Consider the following 15715-nt stretch of genomic DNA (forward strand, 5'->3'; position numbering starts at 1 on the left):
GGTCTCACCTGGGACATCTTGAGGAAGGCAGGGAACGGAGAGAAAGAGGCTTTTCCCTGCAGGCCTCGGCCCCACCATGGATGGAGTGGGCCTGTCAGGGAGGTGAAGGGTAGGTTATAGTTTGGAGAGACATTAATAGGCAGACAGGACAAAAGAAATGGTCTTCAAGTCATATTCAATAAATAAATCCTCTAGAGGAATGGAGCATCTCCAGCCCTCAGCCCCAAAGCTGCCAGGATCACAGCCCTCCGCCACGCAGCTCTTGTGGAGGATGAAGGGGACAGTCCTCCCCTGCCAACAGCTCACATCAACCTCCAGACCCAAAGAACCGCCCAAAATAAACCAGGTGCCTTGCTGACACCAGTGTGCTTTGCTCCTGGGCCACCCTGCCCACAGCCACAGCCACAGCCGTGCTCCCATCCATCTCACGCTGCAAACCAACAGGGCCTTCTCTGTTACCGGGGCAGCTGCTGAGCCTCAGCACCGCCTCGACTTCGGGGCAAAACCAAACCCCGGGGCTGCTGTGTGCCGGCAGCAGCACTGACCCTCAGCTCCTCCTGTCCCTGCCGCTTCCTTCCTCTCACCCGAGCGAGCGGAGGGCCCGTCCCCGGGCAGCCCCGGGCTGCGCGCCCTGCCTCCCGCTGGGCCTCTGAGGGCCCGGCCGGCCGTGCCCCTGCGGCGGCGCCGGCACCTGCGGCTCGTCCAACTGCCCCTCGGCTCCTGCAGCCCCGGGCACGGCTGCCTTGTGCCCGTGGAGACCCTTCCTTCTCCAGCCCACCGTCCTGCGAGGACACGGTGAAGCCTTAATGAGGCATAAAGGGTGGCCAAACCTCAGGGGCTCCTCTGGCCTGCATCGTCGCCATGGGAAAAGAGGGCGCGGTGAAAGGAGGGCGCGTAAAGGAGACAAGAAAATTGATGCTCTCCAGATCTCAGGGAGCCTGAGAGCAGTGGGGGAGCGATGTGGGAATAGCTGGGTGGACTCAGGTCCTGTATTTACCTGACTTCTGTGCTGGTGATTCCCCAGCAGCCTCTCTGCTGGGTTTTGGAGTGATGGGGATTGAGTGGTGGCACTTTAGGGATGGAGGCTCTCCAACACATCGCTCATGGAGCTGACATTGTGCTGTGAGGGCAGGGAAGCACCAAAGATCAAGGGTGGCTGCTTAGGACATCTTTAGACCCTGAAGAAGGGTCCGGAGCTTGTTGGTCCCAGATGATGGATTGATCTGCAGAAATGCCACAGCTCATTCCCAGGCAAGCCCTCTCAGCACCCAGTGCCTCCCTTTCCTCAGCTATGCTGCTGGCAGCTGGAGGCACAGACACCCTCTCTGTGCCTGTCCCGTGCCAAGCATGGCCTGGGCACAAGATCCCAACATGGGAACTTTCCTGAAGGCTGTGGCAAATCTGCTGAAGAATGAAGCTTATTTTCCAGCAGCTTAGTCTTCTGAGAGCTCTGGCCCTCAGTGAAATTGGACTGAAAGCAGCTATTGTAGATGGCCTGGCATGGCTGCAGTCCCTGAGGAGGGTGGGCTGGCACTGCAGGGCAGGCAGCTGCCACCAAACCCCACAGCCCATGGCCAGGTCACTGGGCACGTCTGCCCAGCAGGGAGGAATCTGCTGGAACCTCCATCAAGACAGCTTGGGTGTGATATTTCAGGTGATTTCCTTAGACTGATTGCTGATTCCGCTGGAGTGGGTCCCACCCAGGGCAGGAGGTTACATCCTGCAAGCCCTGAGCGTGTAACACAAACCCCAGGGCTGGAACACAAAAGCAGTCCCCCATTTCAATGCAGATTTCAATGCAGATGGCTGCTAACTGGGAGGACTGCAAATACCTGATAATTGGTAAAAAATGCTGCAGAAGACATTCAGCAAAGGACATCCGAGCACAGGACACCATTTCTTCCTCAGCCAGCTGAGTGCATCCTCAGATGAACATGGAGAAGGAACAAAATGCCAGCAGGAGCAAGCGGACAGCTCAGCCTTGCTGTGCCTCCAAGCCCCCACCCCCTGGACACAGGGATGAGCTCCTGGCACTTGGGAACCCTGCAGAAGTACAGACCCCATCACTTACCTCCAAGGCTCCTTGCCCAGTTGGTTTTCCCCACCAATCTGTATTCCTGGTTCCTGAAACACCAACCTTTGCTTGTGCCCCCGTGGCCCTGCAGCAGATCCCCAGCTGCACCATGGCTGTTCTGAGTAATGGCTATTCCTCTCTGCATCCTTTCCTGCAATCCAGGCTTTTACTTCCCTCTCCTTTCCTTCTTTCTCCTCCCAAGAGCTTAGAACACTTTTAATTGCTGTGGTAATTTTTTGCAAAGCCATAAAATCATCCTTGGTTCCTGCCAGCTGCTTTTCATACTTTCTCTTACTCCCCTTTCCTCTTTTTTGGAAGGTGAGCCTTGCAGATCCATCCCTCCTTGTGCTTGTAACCCTGCACCCCCCAATTTCTCTGCAAATTTTGTGCATCCTCCCCCAGGAGCTGTTCCATCAGGGAAAAGTTTCTTTCCCCTTTTGGGAACTCCACAACCCACAGATGTTTGCAATGAGCCTTTGCATAACAAGACAGATTTCTTTATTAGTCAACTGAGATGCAATATTTTCAGCTCCTTGCATTCCAAAAAGCTCACAGGCACATCCAACCTGGCAGCTTTTGTCCTGCATCCCAGCACTCCCCATCCTTTCTGGATGGCAGCCTTCACCCCTAACGGGGCACCTCTGCCTTGTGGGCTGCCCATACCTCCACTGACTCTTGTGCTGAAAGCCCTACACCCTGAGATCCTGGGCTTCTCTAGGAAAACTCCATCCATCCATCCATCCATCCATCCATCCATCCATCCATCCATCCATCCATCCATCCATCCATCCATCAGCTTTGCAGTTGGGAGCACCAACAAACTGCCCAGGAGCCTCCTAAATTTTCCTCCCAAAAAGCAAGTTATGTCTTTGTTCACAGGGTGGGAGAGTGGACAAGCTGCGTCAAAAAGATGGGCTTCTTCTTCCCCCTCTTCACATTTTGACAGCTGCTGCAGCCCAGCCAGGTCACAGCCAATTCTCCACCTGCCTCCAAGGTGGGAGTTCATGAGGGCTTTGCCTCCTCTCTTGACCAATACATTATTTCTCTGGGATTTTCCCAGCTGTTTAATATTTGAGCTGCCTGGGATGCATCTCCTTGGATCCTGCCTTGCTCCATGCCTTTTCACAGGCCTGAAATGTCTGCAGGGAGGTCAGAGAATCCAGCAGTGAGGCAGACTCGAGGAGCTGGCTGAGACCCGACACAGCTCAGCTCCCAGAGATGCTGCAGAGGACAGGAGGGGAGCCAAGCTGACTAAAAAAGGGTCTTTGCTTTTCAGACAAGCAAAGCTGGGGCTGGAACAGGAGAAATCCCCCCAGCTGTGGGGCTCAGCCAGTAGCTGGGGACACCAGTACTATTTGATAGCTGGAAGCCCACACTGCAAACTCCTGCAGCATCTGAATCCTCTTTTCACCCCAGAGCCAGGAAGCAGTGTTCTCCTGTTTCCTTTCCCACACCAGAAGGATGCTCCAGAACCTCACTGTTCTGTGGCACAATCCTCTGATGACCACTAGCCTGGCTCTTTTCTGAACCTTTCTGTGCCACTGTTCTGTGGCACAATCCTCTGATGACCACTAGCCTGCCTCTGCTGTCTTTACCTTCACCAGTGTCCCCTTCACATGGGGCTTTCCTGAGATGCTGGCAAAATCCAGGCAGCAGCCAGGCAGGCTGAGGCACGGCTGTAAGGATGCCTTTTCCTGTAAGGATGCCTTTTCCCGAGTGCTGTGCACTGAGCAGGATGCTGCAGGCACCACGGGTCTGGTGAGATGGGGCTTTCCTGAGATGCTGGCAAAATCCAGGCAGCAGCCAGGCAGGCTGAGGCACGGCTGTAAGGATGCCTTTTCCTGTAAGGATGCCTTTTCCCGAGTGCTGTGCACTGAGCACTGCAGGCACCACGGGTCTGGTGAGGGTGGCCAGAGCCGTGGGGCTGGGTGACAGCAGTCAATCAAGCCAGCAGGTCCAAGGTCCTTGTGCCAGGCAGCTCCCAGGAGCAGCTGCCTGCTGCTGGCCGAGTTTTCAGCCCTGACTGACATTCCTCTGCTGTGACCCTCCGGGGAATCCCTGCCAGACACTGGGATGTGAAAGGGCTTTCTCATTATCATGGCCCCTTCTCCCAGCAGGGAGAATCAGCATTTTAAGAGGAGGGGGAGCTTCAGGAAGGTTGGCAGAGCTTCCTGACCCTCAGCTGACTGGGCTGGGGCTCCCATTTCCTTTCCTGGATCAACAAAGAGCTCCAGAGGCTTGTGAAAGGAGTGATTCAGCAAAACAGGATGAGAGGAGATGCAGAAACACCAAGTCAGCACAGCTGGATGGGGTCAAATTCCCATCCTGTGAAAGCCATGGGGAGCAAGGCTCAGGTGTCCTACTCCCTCAGGCATGGGGACAACTCCTGAAAGTCCAGCTGTTCTGGATACCAGCTCTGGAGTCAGGAATACAACAGGAAAACAGCGTTGTTGGTTTTGTTTTTTCATTCCCATTCCCAGAAAGATCAAGTCAGACTGGCCTGGCATGCGATGGAGTGGGTGGGAAAGCCATTTTGCCTGAAGAGGAGGAAATGCCATCCTCAGTCCCCAATCACAAGCATTGAAAAAGCTGAATTACAGCAGCAGGACTGGTTGAAACCGTCCACTCTGGTTTAAAAACATGTTCTGCTGATTTGGCTCCTAATTTCTGACCTGTTGGAAGTTCACATTTCTTCTGTAAACACAAAGGGTTCAAGCTTACTTAATAAAAAACCCCCAGAAAGCTGCAAATCCCACGCAGTTGTGTGGCTCCAAGAGCCAGGGCTTGCAGAGAAATCCAGCAATACCCTCAAACTGGGAGAGCGGAGAGCCCTGAGGAAAACACAGTCCTGAAAAATGAAGTCTCTGAACTGAGAGCCCTCAGCTTTTGTGTCCCAGCTCCCAACAATCCAGCCAGGACACGCACTCTAAAGCCAGTAGCTTTAGATAAGTGATATATTTACATCAGTGTAACTGTGAGCAGAGTCTGACCATCAGCTCCAAATCCAGGAAAAGTGAGATAATGTGCACATTTAGGCAACTGGAAAATCTTTTATCTTTTGTCCAAAGCTGGTGTCTGATTTCAAGACAAGATCTTTCCAAGACACACTTTATTTAAAGGAACTAGTTGGTGCTCGGTTCATTCCTGACCTGCTCACAGCAGGCGGGAGTGACGCTACCAAAGCCTTGGGGTGCAGCGGTTTGGGCACCCCAAGCACCTCTCCAGCCCGGGGAGTGCCGGGGGGCAGACAGCAGCTCTGGGGTCCAGCTCACCCCTGAGCCCCCCGCCCGCAGCAGCTTCCCGTCCTGGAACAGCCCCACCGGCCGGGGGACAGCGGCTGGGAAAGGGAAGGCTCTGGGGGCTTCCAGCCACCAACCACCCATGCAGGGCTGCCCGCCCCGAGCCGCCCGCGGTTCCTGACAACGCTGACCGAGACCGCGGACCGAGCGCACTGGTCACCCTCTGGGCCGGGTCAGCTCCCTGCGGGAGCGGGGGGAACAGCGGGGCCGGTGTGCTCCGCGCCGGGCCCGGCCCCGGCCGCACGCTCCGCAGCACCCTCCGCGTGTTCGGGGCTGCTCCCCGGGACGCGCACCCCTCGGGCGCCCGGGGGCTGCTGCGAGCACTCGGGGCAAAGCCCGGTGCAGGCGCTCGCCGCACGCCCCGGTGCCCGGTCCCGGTCCAGATCCCAGTCCCGCTGACCGATCCCGTTCCAGATCCCAGTTTCGGTGCCCTGTCCAGACTCCAGTCCCGCTGACCGATCCCGGTCCAGATCCCAGATCCCAGTCCCGGTGACCGATCCCGATCCCGGTCCAGATCCCACTCCCGGTGACCAGACCCGATCCCAGTTCCGATCCCAGACCCAGTGACCAACCCCGATCCCAGTCCCGGTGATCAGTCCCGATCCCGGTCCATATCCCAGACCCAGTGACCAACCCCGATCCCAGATCCCAGACCCGGTGACCAGTCCCGGTGACCCGTCCAGATCCCAGTTTCGGTGCCCAGTCCCGATCCCTGTCTAGATCCCAGTCCCGGTGACCAACCCCGATCCCAGTCCCGGTGCCGGTCCCGGGACTGCCCCGACCCACCCGGGTGTCCCCCGCGCGCACGCGCGCTCCGGCCGGCTGCGGTGACGTCAGCGCCCCCCCGCCCGGCGATGGAGCCCGGCTGATGCCGGTGTGTGTCGCGCCCGCCGGGGCCGCGCTGCCCTGGGCTCGCCCGCAATTAAAATTGAAATAAACCCAGTTAGAAATCGGGTCCCGCCGCTGTGGGAGCGCGGCGTGAGCACCCGGCGGCGTGGGGCGGCCCGGGACCCACTCGGCTGCGTGGGGCGGCTCGGAACCCCTCTCCCCCGGCTGGTCTGGGTTGTTTTTTAGTCTGGGTTTTTAGAGGAAGAAAAGTGCTTTTTTCTAGCCCTCACTAGCTGCTCGCTCTGCGGGCAGCAGACCCCACTCGTGTCGCAGCCGGGGCTTGGAGGGTTGCTCGCAGTGGGGAATTTTGGAGCTGTGGGTGTTGCGGCAGTGCCAGGTTTAAAGTGCCGCTGCTCGGGACAAACCGGGATGAGAGCAGACGGCATCTCCCTGCTCACAGGTAGGAAAGCTGAGCGGCCGCTGAGTGACGAGCCCGAGGCCGCACAGGAAATCTGCGGCGGAGCCGGGACTAAACCCCACATTTCCCGCTCGGTGCTTTGCTTGCCTGGCTGGGGACAGTGGTTTAACCTCGCACTCCGGGCTGCCGGGTAAAGTCCTGCCCGGGCTGTGCCAGCTCCCAGGCAGGGCTCCTGCGGGGGCAGGCGGGCGTGGGGCCAGGTGCCAGCAGAGCGAGGCCTCTCCGCTGCCAGAGGTGGATTTGGAGCAGGGATGGCCCTTTGGATAGGATGTGGGTCCAAGGTGGAGACTGGGTTTGTGCCGCTCGGGTGTCACATTGGCTTGGCACGCTGGCCTGTGTGAGAAGTGCCCCATCGTGCTGCTCAGGGCACGCTTTGTTGCACCCCCAAATCTCAGAGAATACGATTTTTCAAAGGAGTTCTCTGCTACTCTGATTACCTGGTGGGAAGCTTTTGGGAGAGTGGTAGGTGATGTGTCTTGTAAGGCCATGCGACATACCTTGAACATCTCATATACAAGCCTTTCTTGGTCTGTTTTTTCCCATTTCTGCCCACTAAAGGCATGAACTCTGCCCAGCCAGCCTTGGGCTTTCTCTCTGCACAGTGCTGTAGGGTGGCTCCAGTTGCACAGGGAGGATTTCCCTGCTCTTCTCTCCAACCACCTATTCTGGCTGCAGTCCCCAAACAAGGATCATAGTGTCCTGAGGAGCACTTCTCCATGGATAGGAAGCCAGAAGTTTACTTCATTATCTGGAACAGCTTATTCTAAACTAATCTCTCTTTAAGAGATGAAGAGGAAGGGAAAACCACCCAGATGCTCAGATGCGTTTTATTTACCGTAAAAGAAAACAGCAATTTAATGATAACTTCTATTAACTAGGTTGGGTCTGTGACCTTGATGTATTTTACAACGTAGCTGAGAAGAGGGAGCAGACTGTTCCAGTCTGTTTATTGTTTCCTCTTAGTGCATCCCAGTAACTCACAGCACACAGATGCCCACACAGTTCTGGAGTCCTGACCCACCTTTGGGGGAGGGAAAGAGGAGGCTGTTGGATCTGATTTGCTTCAGATACAGCCGAATCTGTAGCTGGTGTTAATTATATTATAGATGGGTTGGGGTTTAGCATAGGTTTTTCTGACAGGGCTCAGCCTCCGCAATTCTTGCTACTGTAGAAAAGCTGTAGTAACTTGAAGCCCTGAAGTCACTCGTGGGAGCACATCGCTATCAATAAATTCCTTGTTGTAAAGCCAAGTGAAACCAGCCCCATGGGGACTGCTGGCTTTCATCGGGGAGGCACAGGGCTGGATGCAGGCGGTGCTCACAGCCTGGAGCAGGTGAGCCAGGCTGGTACTGAGAGCCATCTGGGTTGTCAGCGTGGGGAGATTTCAACAGCAGTGTGCCTCCAGTTCTCCTTTATGTAAGTGTGTCTCCTTGCTCTGCAGGGTTTTCCTTCTATTTAGACCTCCCTCCTGCTCCTCCTCTCCAAAAAGGCTGTCCCCTGGTGTATGCCAGCTTTTCCCTCTGCTTTGGTTACTATGGTGCTACTATGTAAAAACAGCTCGTCTTGTGGCTCCTGGAATTATCTGCACCTTGGGTTTGCAGTCCAGCCCGGCGACACGGGCCTGTGTCCGTGCCTTGTGCAGCCTTTCCCTGTCTGTGTGGTGGGACAGGTCTGGAGGCAGCGTTTCTGCAGGGCACGGCTGTGCCTTGGTCCCACGGCACCTGCCCCAGGTTTCTGGGCACCAGGATCCCGCTGCTTTGTGCCAGGCTACCACACAGGTGCATCTCTTGCTATTCCTGAATGTGGGACAACATCTGGGCTGTGGTGAGCCCTGCAAGACCCGCTCACATTCATTCCCTCCAGCGACTGGGCTGACGGCAGACAGGGCATCAGCTCCCCCTGAAAACTGTTGGGAATGGAGACAAACAACTGGGAGTCTGTAGAAACCTGTGCAAACAAAAGGCAGAAGGGGGGAGCAGACATCTCCCCCCATCCTGCTCAGCCCCCCCGGCTTGTGCAAGTTAACCCCCCTAGGGCTGGCTTGTTGCTCCAATGGGTCCCTTGCTTCCCTTGCCTGATATTATTATTCCTTTCTGGTTTTCCACCTCATTTGCATGTAAAAAAAGCATGAGGGAGGTTCACCCCATGGAGAGGTCCTTGGTTTGCTCACAGCTAATGTAAATTATCGTTTTCCTCATTCTTGCAGGGGGCTGGGGTCACCCTGGAATAGAGGGATTTTGTTGGGATTGCAGGAGCCCAGAGCCAGGTCCAGGTTCCCCCCACCCTGCTCATCCTAAGGGTGATTTTCCCCCTGCAGACACAGAATCATGCTGAGTTGTCTGTCTCTTTGCATTAACTCCATAAGAGATCAGGAGGATTATGTCAATAACTAAAACACCTGCTGCAGGTGGAATGAGTCTAGCCCTGCCATGGAGGCTGTTTTGGAGAAGGTCCTGCTTGCTGGTGCCTGATGGTCTTTGTGCTGAAGGTCAGCAGCCTCGCTCCCTCCGGCAGCTGTGATGACTCTTCTGCTTCTGTAGAGTGGGGTGATGCTTCTAATTATAAAGGAAGAAGTCTTGTGCTTCTTCCCTCCTTTGTTTGTTTGCTTTTTCTCTTTCTTTTTTTTTTTTCCTTTTGACAAATGTTCTAAATAACAATGCTTAAAATGCAAATGGAGCGAGCTTGCTGAAGTGCCTGGGAAGGCCTGCTTGGGGTGGACTGTGGTGGAGCTCAGGAGCTGGTGATGACACGTGGCACAAGAGCAGAGCCCAGGCAGCTGGGTTGTCACCAGAGCAGTCACAGCCATGGCAGCCGTGGCTCATCTCCACGTGGAGGATGCTCTCACGTCCTTCAAAGGCTTTGTGGTTTCTCTTTCCTCTGCCCATTCAGAGGGACACTATGAGGGTGCCCTCTTCTTGTTCTACAGGCACAATAAGGGGACATTTATCTGGACTCCCTTTGATCTGTGTGCTCTTCACCTCTTATTCCTACCTTTTTTTTTTTAATTAGAAATAGAAAAATTGGACAATGAGCCTTCTAAACTGTGTGTCCAGTTGCAGTCATGGCATCTGTAAGGTCCCTCCTACTGCAGGCGAGTGCTGCCCTTGCTCTTCCAGCCAGGTCCCTCATGTGTTTTAGCACTTGCTTGGGGAAAAAAAATGAAATAACATGGTGTTGAGGTTGCAAAAGTTTCCATTATAGCTCCACCCACACTCCTGCCCAGTAATACTCAGAAAATTCAGTCTGGGTGATGGGGCTTCCCTGCCTGCTGGGCTGCTTGGGGGGAAAGGGGAAAAGCTTTTTAAAAATTATTATTTAATTTTAATACAGAGATGCTTGAGAGTCAGGACTAGGGTGAGGGAATGAGCTCTAGTGCCTGGCTCCTCAATGAAGAGCCTGGGTGGCACAGGTTTGAAGTGTGAGCACTCAAAAATTCACTGAGCAACAGGCAGATGGATCAGTAGAAAGCAGCTTCCAGTGGGGCAAGGTGGCTCATTGCTATTTGTGTCGGTGTTGTTTAACTCTTCTTCTCCTGAAGAAGTGCCTTGATGTTGTTTTCAGGCTGATTTTGCCCCACTGGTGTAAAGTTTGCTCCTCTGGGAAGGATAAGAAGGGAGTCAGTTGCTCCTGGAACATGGCTCGGTGTGCGGGATGCTTGCAAATGCTCTGCTCTCATGCCTCAGTAAATAAAGAGGTTTTCATGGGACTTATAAAAAACTTCTCTTTTGGAAATAGGTCAAGCAAATATTTATTTCCCTAAGGTGTCATGCCAGTGTTGCACAAATACTTCAATGGGTAGTCATTTTATTTTTCACTGCTTTGTTTCTTCCTAAGCACATTCAGTTCTTTTTGTCCAGTGGTGTAGGGACACGCATTAATAATTGTATGTAATCAGTCCTGTCCCTCTCTCCATCTGGAAGTCTGTGCATATTCTGTGGGCTTGTGCTCTACAATTGCAGTGCTGTAAATAGGAAGCTGTGACACTTTTTTCTTTACATCCAGATGCTTCTCCACTGTGAAGATATTATTTGTTTTCCAAAAGAGTTTCAGGTCAGTGGTGGGCCAGCTGCTGCAATGAATTTAAAAACAAAGCTCCCAGAATACAGCAAAGCTCAACAAAATGGCCATTCTGGTGTCTTGCTTTCCTGTCCTAAAGCCTCAGCCGTGGCATTGCTGGTGTCCTTTTGGAAAGTAAATTCATTGCTTGGGTTATCCCACAGATGGAGAGGGCAGTTACTGCCAAAAGCTTGTGTCCTGCTGTCTCATGGAGCTCCTGTCTTCCTCATATAATCAGGGATCAGTTGGCATTCTTCTTTAAAGAGGGATTGAAACTTCTTGCCTGCTCTTAAAATGGTAAAAGTGAAGAGTTTAGTTAAGAGGACCAAAATTAGTCTTGAAGTCTTGGCTACTTGATCTTAGAGCTCTTCATCTCCAGGTGTTCTCAGTGTAGGAGTAGCAAGGGTCTGTGCTGGAGTGCACTGGAGTACTTGGAGTGTACTTTGTGCAGGAGGATGTTTGAGATGGGGTTGTCTTGGATGCTTTTTGATGTGTAGCATATGTAATGAACTGAAGTCTTGGCTCTCTGTGCGAAGGATCCAAATGGACTTCTGGCTCCTCATGCTTGTACTCAGGGCAGGCTGCAGTGGAGACCCTCCTGGTGCCTCCAGGTCCTGGGACTTCTGGCTCCTCATGCTTGTACTCAGGGCAGGCTGCAGTGGCTGGAGACCCTCCTGGTGCCTCCAGGTCCTTCCCTGGGGCATGGGAAGCACAAGGATCATTCCAGCTTCCAGTGATGGAAAGCACTGGGCTTTCTCTTACAGCCTGCAGCCTTCAGGCTGTGGTCACCTCTCAACCAGCACCTTGAGCAGGTGGCTTTGGAGGCCTTGAAGGGTGAATGTGATGCCATTTTTCACAGCCCTGCTAAGACAGGTGTTTACACTTTGCATTAAAGGTTAATTGGCTCTTACATTGTTTCCTGGGTGTGGGGTGGCCCTTGGAGACAGATCAGCCTGACCTGTGCCGGGGGTTGTGCAAGCCTGCTCTGTGCTGTGCTTTGATTTGTTAAACAGGATGTAAAAGCAGGCTCCCCTTCTGAAACGTATCCTGCTCTTTCTTTCTTTGCTAGGAATCATTTCCACGTCAGAAAACATTTAAGAGAAGGGGAGTGTCTCTGTTTTATAGAGGCAGAGCTGACTTAAACCCAAAAATCCAAGCACAGACCCCCTCAGCTGTGCTGGCACAGGGGAGGCAGGCTGTGGTCTGAGCTGTGAGCAAGCAAATGATGTGAATATTTAATTTAGATCATAATCCACCTGTTGGGCTTCGCTCCCCCAGCCCTGCATGCGCTGGGAAGTGCAGCAGATGTTTTAAATGGCAGCCAGCACTCCCTGCTCCCATGTCTGGCATCTCCATGTTCCTTTACAGGCAGGAAAGACAGAGTCTGAGGATGATGTAGCAACTGCTGCAGGTTTGCAGGTCCTTTGTTTTCAGTTGTTTTCCCTCTCTTGTTCTGTCTGCTTTGGTGGTGTTGTCCTGCTCTGCCAGCCTGTGCTGAGCTGTGGTTGCTGTGTTACGTGCCAGCATAATTCCTGGAGGTTGGAAATTTGTCCCTGGGAGCACAGTACTGCTGATTAGAGCACTAGAAATGAAGGTTCTGTGGAGGAGGTATCATTTGAGTTGGTGTACTGGGGGTTAATTTTACAAAACCCCTCTCCTGTGAGCAGTCACTGTGTGTCCACCTGCTCCTAACCCTTTTCCAAGATCTTTTGCTACTCTCTGCTCTCCTGATTTTCCTGGCATCTTTCTCTTTCTTTGTCAGCTTTTTAAATGTGTTTTTTCAATCTTATTTTCTGCTGTGGGGTCACCTGTGTGTTTCCCTTTGGCATTGCAGGACATTGTTTTTCTTGTAAAACAGGATTTAGATTTCTGAGCAGCTTGTGGGTGCTGAGCAGTTTGTGACAATCAGGAGATTGGGGTGTTTAAAGGAATTTTAAAGCCTTCGTGCTCCTACTTTGATCTTCTCTGGCACCTAGGATAGATTTTGATTGTTTTTTTTTAATTTAATATGTTTTTGGTTTGTGGTTTTGTTTTTTGTTTTAGTTTTCAAGGGGATGGTTGGAATGGAGAGGGTGGAGGTGAGAAGCAGCCTTGCTTTGAGGGGTAACCACAAATAAACAGCACTGACAGGCAAACACTGCATCCCTTGTGTGCTCAAAGCCCTGCTGTTGACAATATTGTTATGCCAGTCCAGGTGAAATGAGATGGTAAATAGTATTTGAGATGCAGTAGTGAAATTAGGGATCTCTCTGCTGAGTATCTCTGAAAAAAGGGTTTCTGTAAGGAAGACCTGGGAGCAGATTAGGGTGGTCCTTGCTGCTGGGTGTTGTTGGGCTGGGGTTGCTCTGTCCCTTGTGCTCTCCTGGTGTGGGGATGAAGCCACCAAAGTCCCCCAGAGCTGTTCATGGGGCAGGGGACATCATTCCTGCCTCTGTGTGGGCATTCCAGCATTGCTGGAGCCTTGGCCTTGGAAATGGGGGCTCGTTTCCCATGTGTGGGGAGATTCCCCTTCTTAATTGCAAATGTCAGCAAAAGGGTATGGTTGGTGTGAGGCAGTGGAGGATGGGGGGAACAACAGAGGTGTTGATAAACATGGGAGGTTGCATTGCCTTCCTAAAATATCTGCTCTGTGGATTTCATTTCTGCTCCAGTCCTTAATGCTGGGAAATGCCTTGTGCATCTGCTCTGCCGGGGCTGAGTCTGTCAGGGCATTGTAGGCATGAGGCTGGGAACAAAATGGGAAAAAAACCCCCATGCTGAATGTAAAATGTCATTGATTTCTTTCTCTATTTTTTTCTATTTTTCTTCTAATTTAATCAATTCCCTACTGGGTTGTAAATTCCAAATGTGAATGGGAAATAATCTCACCAGTACAATAATTAGCATGTAACCAGCAGATGAAGAAAACCCAAACTGCTGAGCTGATTGGTGAATGCTGACTGTTTTCTGAATTAATTTCAATAATCACATCTCCCATTAAAAAGAAGACGGGGTGGGGAGGAAGTCTTAAATTTTCGTCAGGCTCAATGTAGCGAAAAATGGTATGTGCAATGTAGCTGTTCTGCATGTGATTAGAAAAAAGAGCAGAGGGAGGTTCTTGGATCTGAATTAGCAACTAAGTATTGCTAATTTTACAACCAAGTAGCTCAATTTCACCTGTTTTTTTTGAGAAGAGAAATAGAATTGTAAGTCAAATATCCATAATTTTATGTAGGTGTCTAACAGTAAATAGTCTTCTGCTAAGTATTGCTAATTTTACAACCAAGTAGCTCAATTTCACCTGTTTTTTTGTGAGAAGAGAAATACAATTGTAAGTCAAATATCCATAATTTCATGTAGGTGTCTAACAGTAAATAGTTTTCTAGTAGAGGAAAACATTCCCTTGCAGTCGTGCCTTGCTACAAGATGCAAAAACAAGTCCACTGGAGTAGTAGTGAAATATGGTCATTAGTAGTGAAATATATTTAGTGTGCATCCATCCAGCTCCCAAATATTTTGTTCTTGTGTTTTGGAGGGAGAGATGGGAATTGGTGTTTGGGAAGGGGTGATTTCAGAGCATCCAGGAGCTGCACACCCTCTTGGCACAGGGATCTGCAGCCCTGCTCTGCTCTGCCTTCCTCTCCTGCTTTTTTTTTTGTCTGGTTCTGCCTCAAAGGTGGGTGGTGTTTGGAGGAGGCAGAAATCCTGTCTCAGCCTTGATAGCTCCATGGTGTCACACCCAGACAGCACAAGGAAAGGTCACCTCTGCAGAGCTGTACCTGGCAGCTGGTCTAATTACCCACCTGAGTTCACAGTCAGGATTAGCAGAAATGATTTTATCTCCTAATGATGTTTTTCCCCTCGTGGCCATGGCCACCTCACCCTCAGGGCTTGTTTTCCAACAGCAAAGCACAGGTGATGCTGCTACCAACTGTTGGACCAGAGCATCACTTTAGAGATGCTTCTTCATTCCAGTTTAAACTCAATTTTAGGAACATTTGTGAAGTTGTGATAGCTCGGTGCTTGTAGGATTAACATTTTTCATTTAGAAGTGCAGGGATGGTCTGCTGAAACCCTAGGCATACAAGAGGTGGGTCCACGCTGTGCTGCAATGGTGAGAAATCCTGGAATGTGTGACAGAGCCACCTTTTAATTAATGTAAAATGCTCATTCTGGCATGAAGCTGGTGATGCCATGTGCTCCCTGTTTCCATTGTGGGGAATGACACCTGCCCAGAACCAGGGCAGTGACAGCCAGGAGGGAGAGCAGGTACCACAGACATCTCTGGTGTGTGACACTCATGTTCCCTTCCTCCCAAAGCCTCAGGATATGCTAGCATATGATATTATTGTCATACATTATTTAAAAAACAATTTGAAAAAGCCAGGCCAGCTTATGTGCTTTGAAACAGAATTTGTTGTTTTATCAATTCAAGCTTGGTGTGCTGTGGGAAGGTCTGCAAGTGGAGCACTATGGGATTTTCTTGGCATGTTTTCCTAATGTTAGAGACTGTCTCAAAGAAGAATCACATTGTTTCATTTCCCCTCCATACTTGATTTGGTTGTTTTGTTTTGTTTTTTTTTTAAAAAAGCTAATTCCAGCAACCTTACAATAACCAGTGAGGAAAATGCACATTCTGCACCCAGTTAATTTTTTTTTGTTGTTTTTTGTTTGTTTGTTTGTTTGTTGGGTTTTTTTGTGTGTGAAAAGCAAGATTTAGCTGGCAATCATGTCATGAGCTATGGATAAATATGCATGTTTTAAGCCACCTCACTGATGGCTTTTGCTTTTTGCCTTTTTAAAATGCAATTAATCGAGTTAGAGATTTGAAAAAAAAAATCAAAGCAGAGACTGAGAAAAGTCATTTGAGGTGAGTAAACAAGTTGGCTTTTTTTGTTTAATGAAGGCTCAAAAAATGGCCCACTGCCACTGTGTATGTTAAGGGTACCTTAAATACAGAGTGTCCTTCAGTGCTGACAGGCATCCCAAACACCTTTTATA

The 15715-nt window shown here is 51.3% G+C and overlaps 1 protein-coding gene across 3 annotated transcripts in view; it reads left to right on the top strand.

Moving 5' to 3' along the window:
- Positions 1 to 6317: 6317 nt before the first annotated feature.
- Positions 6318 to 15715, top strand: part of ZHX3 (zinc fingers and homeoboxes 3) — a 46485-nt gene continuing 37087 nt past the window's right edge. Inside the window, exon 1 of one of the 3 annotated variants that reach the window (XM_039728099.1) lies at positions 6318 to 6661. The gene's annotated coding sequence lies outside the window, so the exon portion shown is untranslated. Of the gene's footprint in view, positions 6662 to 7988; positions 8096 to 15715 lie in introns of those variants that run through there. The other 2 variants (XM_039728103.1, XM_039728100.1) reach the window with 2 other exon arrangements.

This window comes from Passer montanus, unplaced genomic scaffold (genome assembly GCF_014805655.1).
Source record: "Passer montanus isolate IOZ18808 unplaced genomic scaffold, ASM1480565v1 scaffold64, whole genome shotgun sequence".
NCBI lineage: Eukaryota > Metazoa > Chordata > Aves > Passeriformes > Passeridae > Passer > Passer montanus.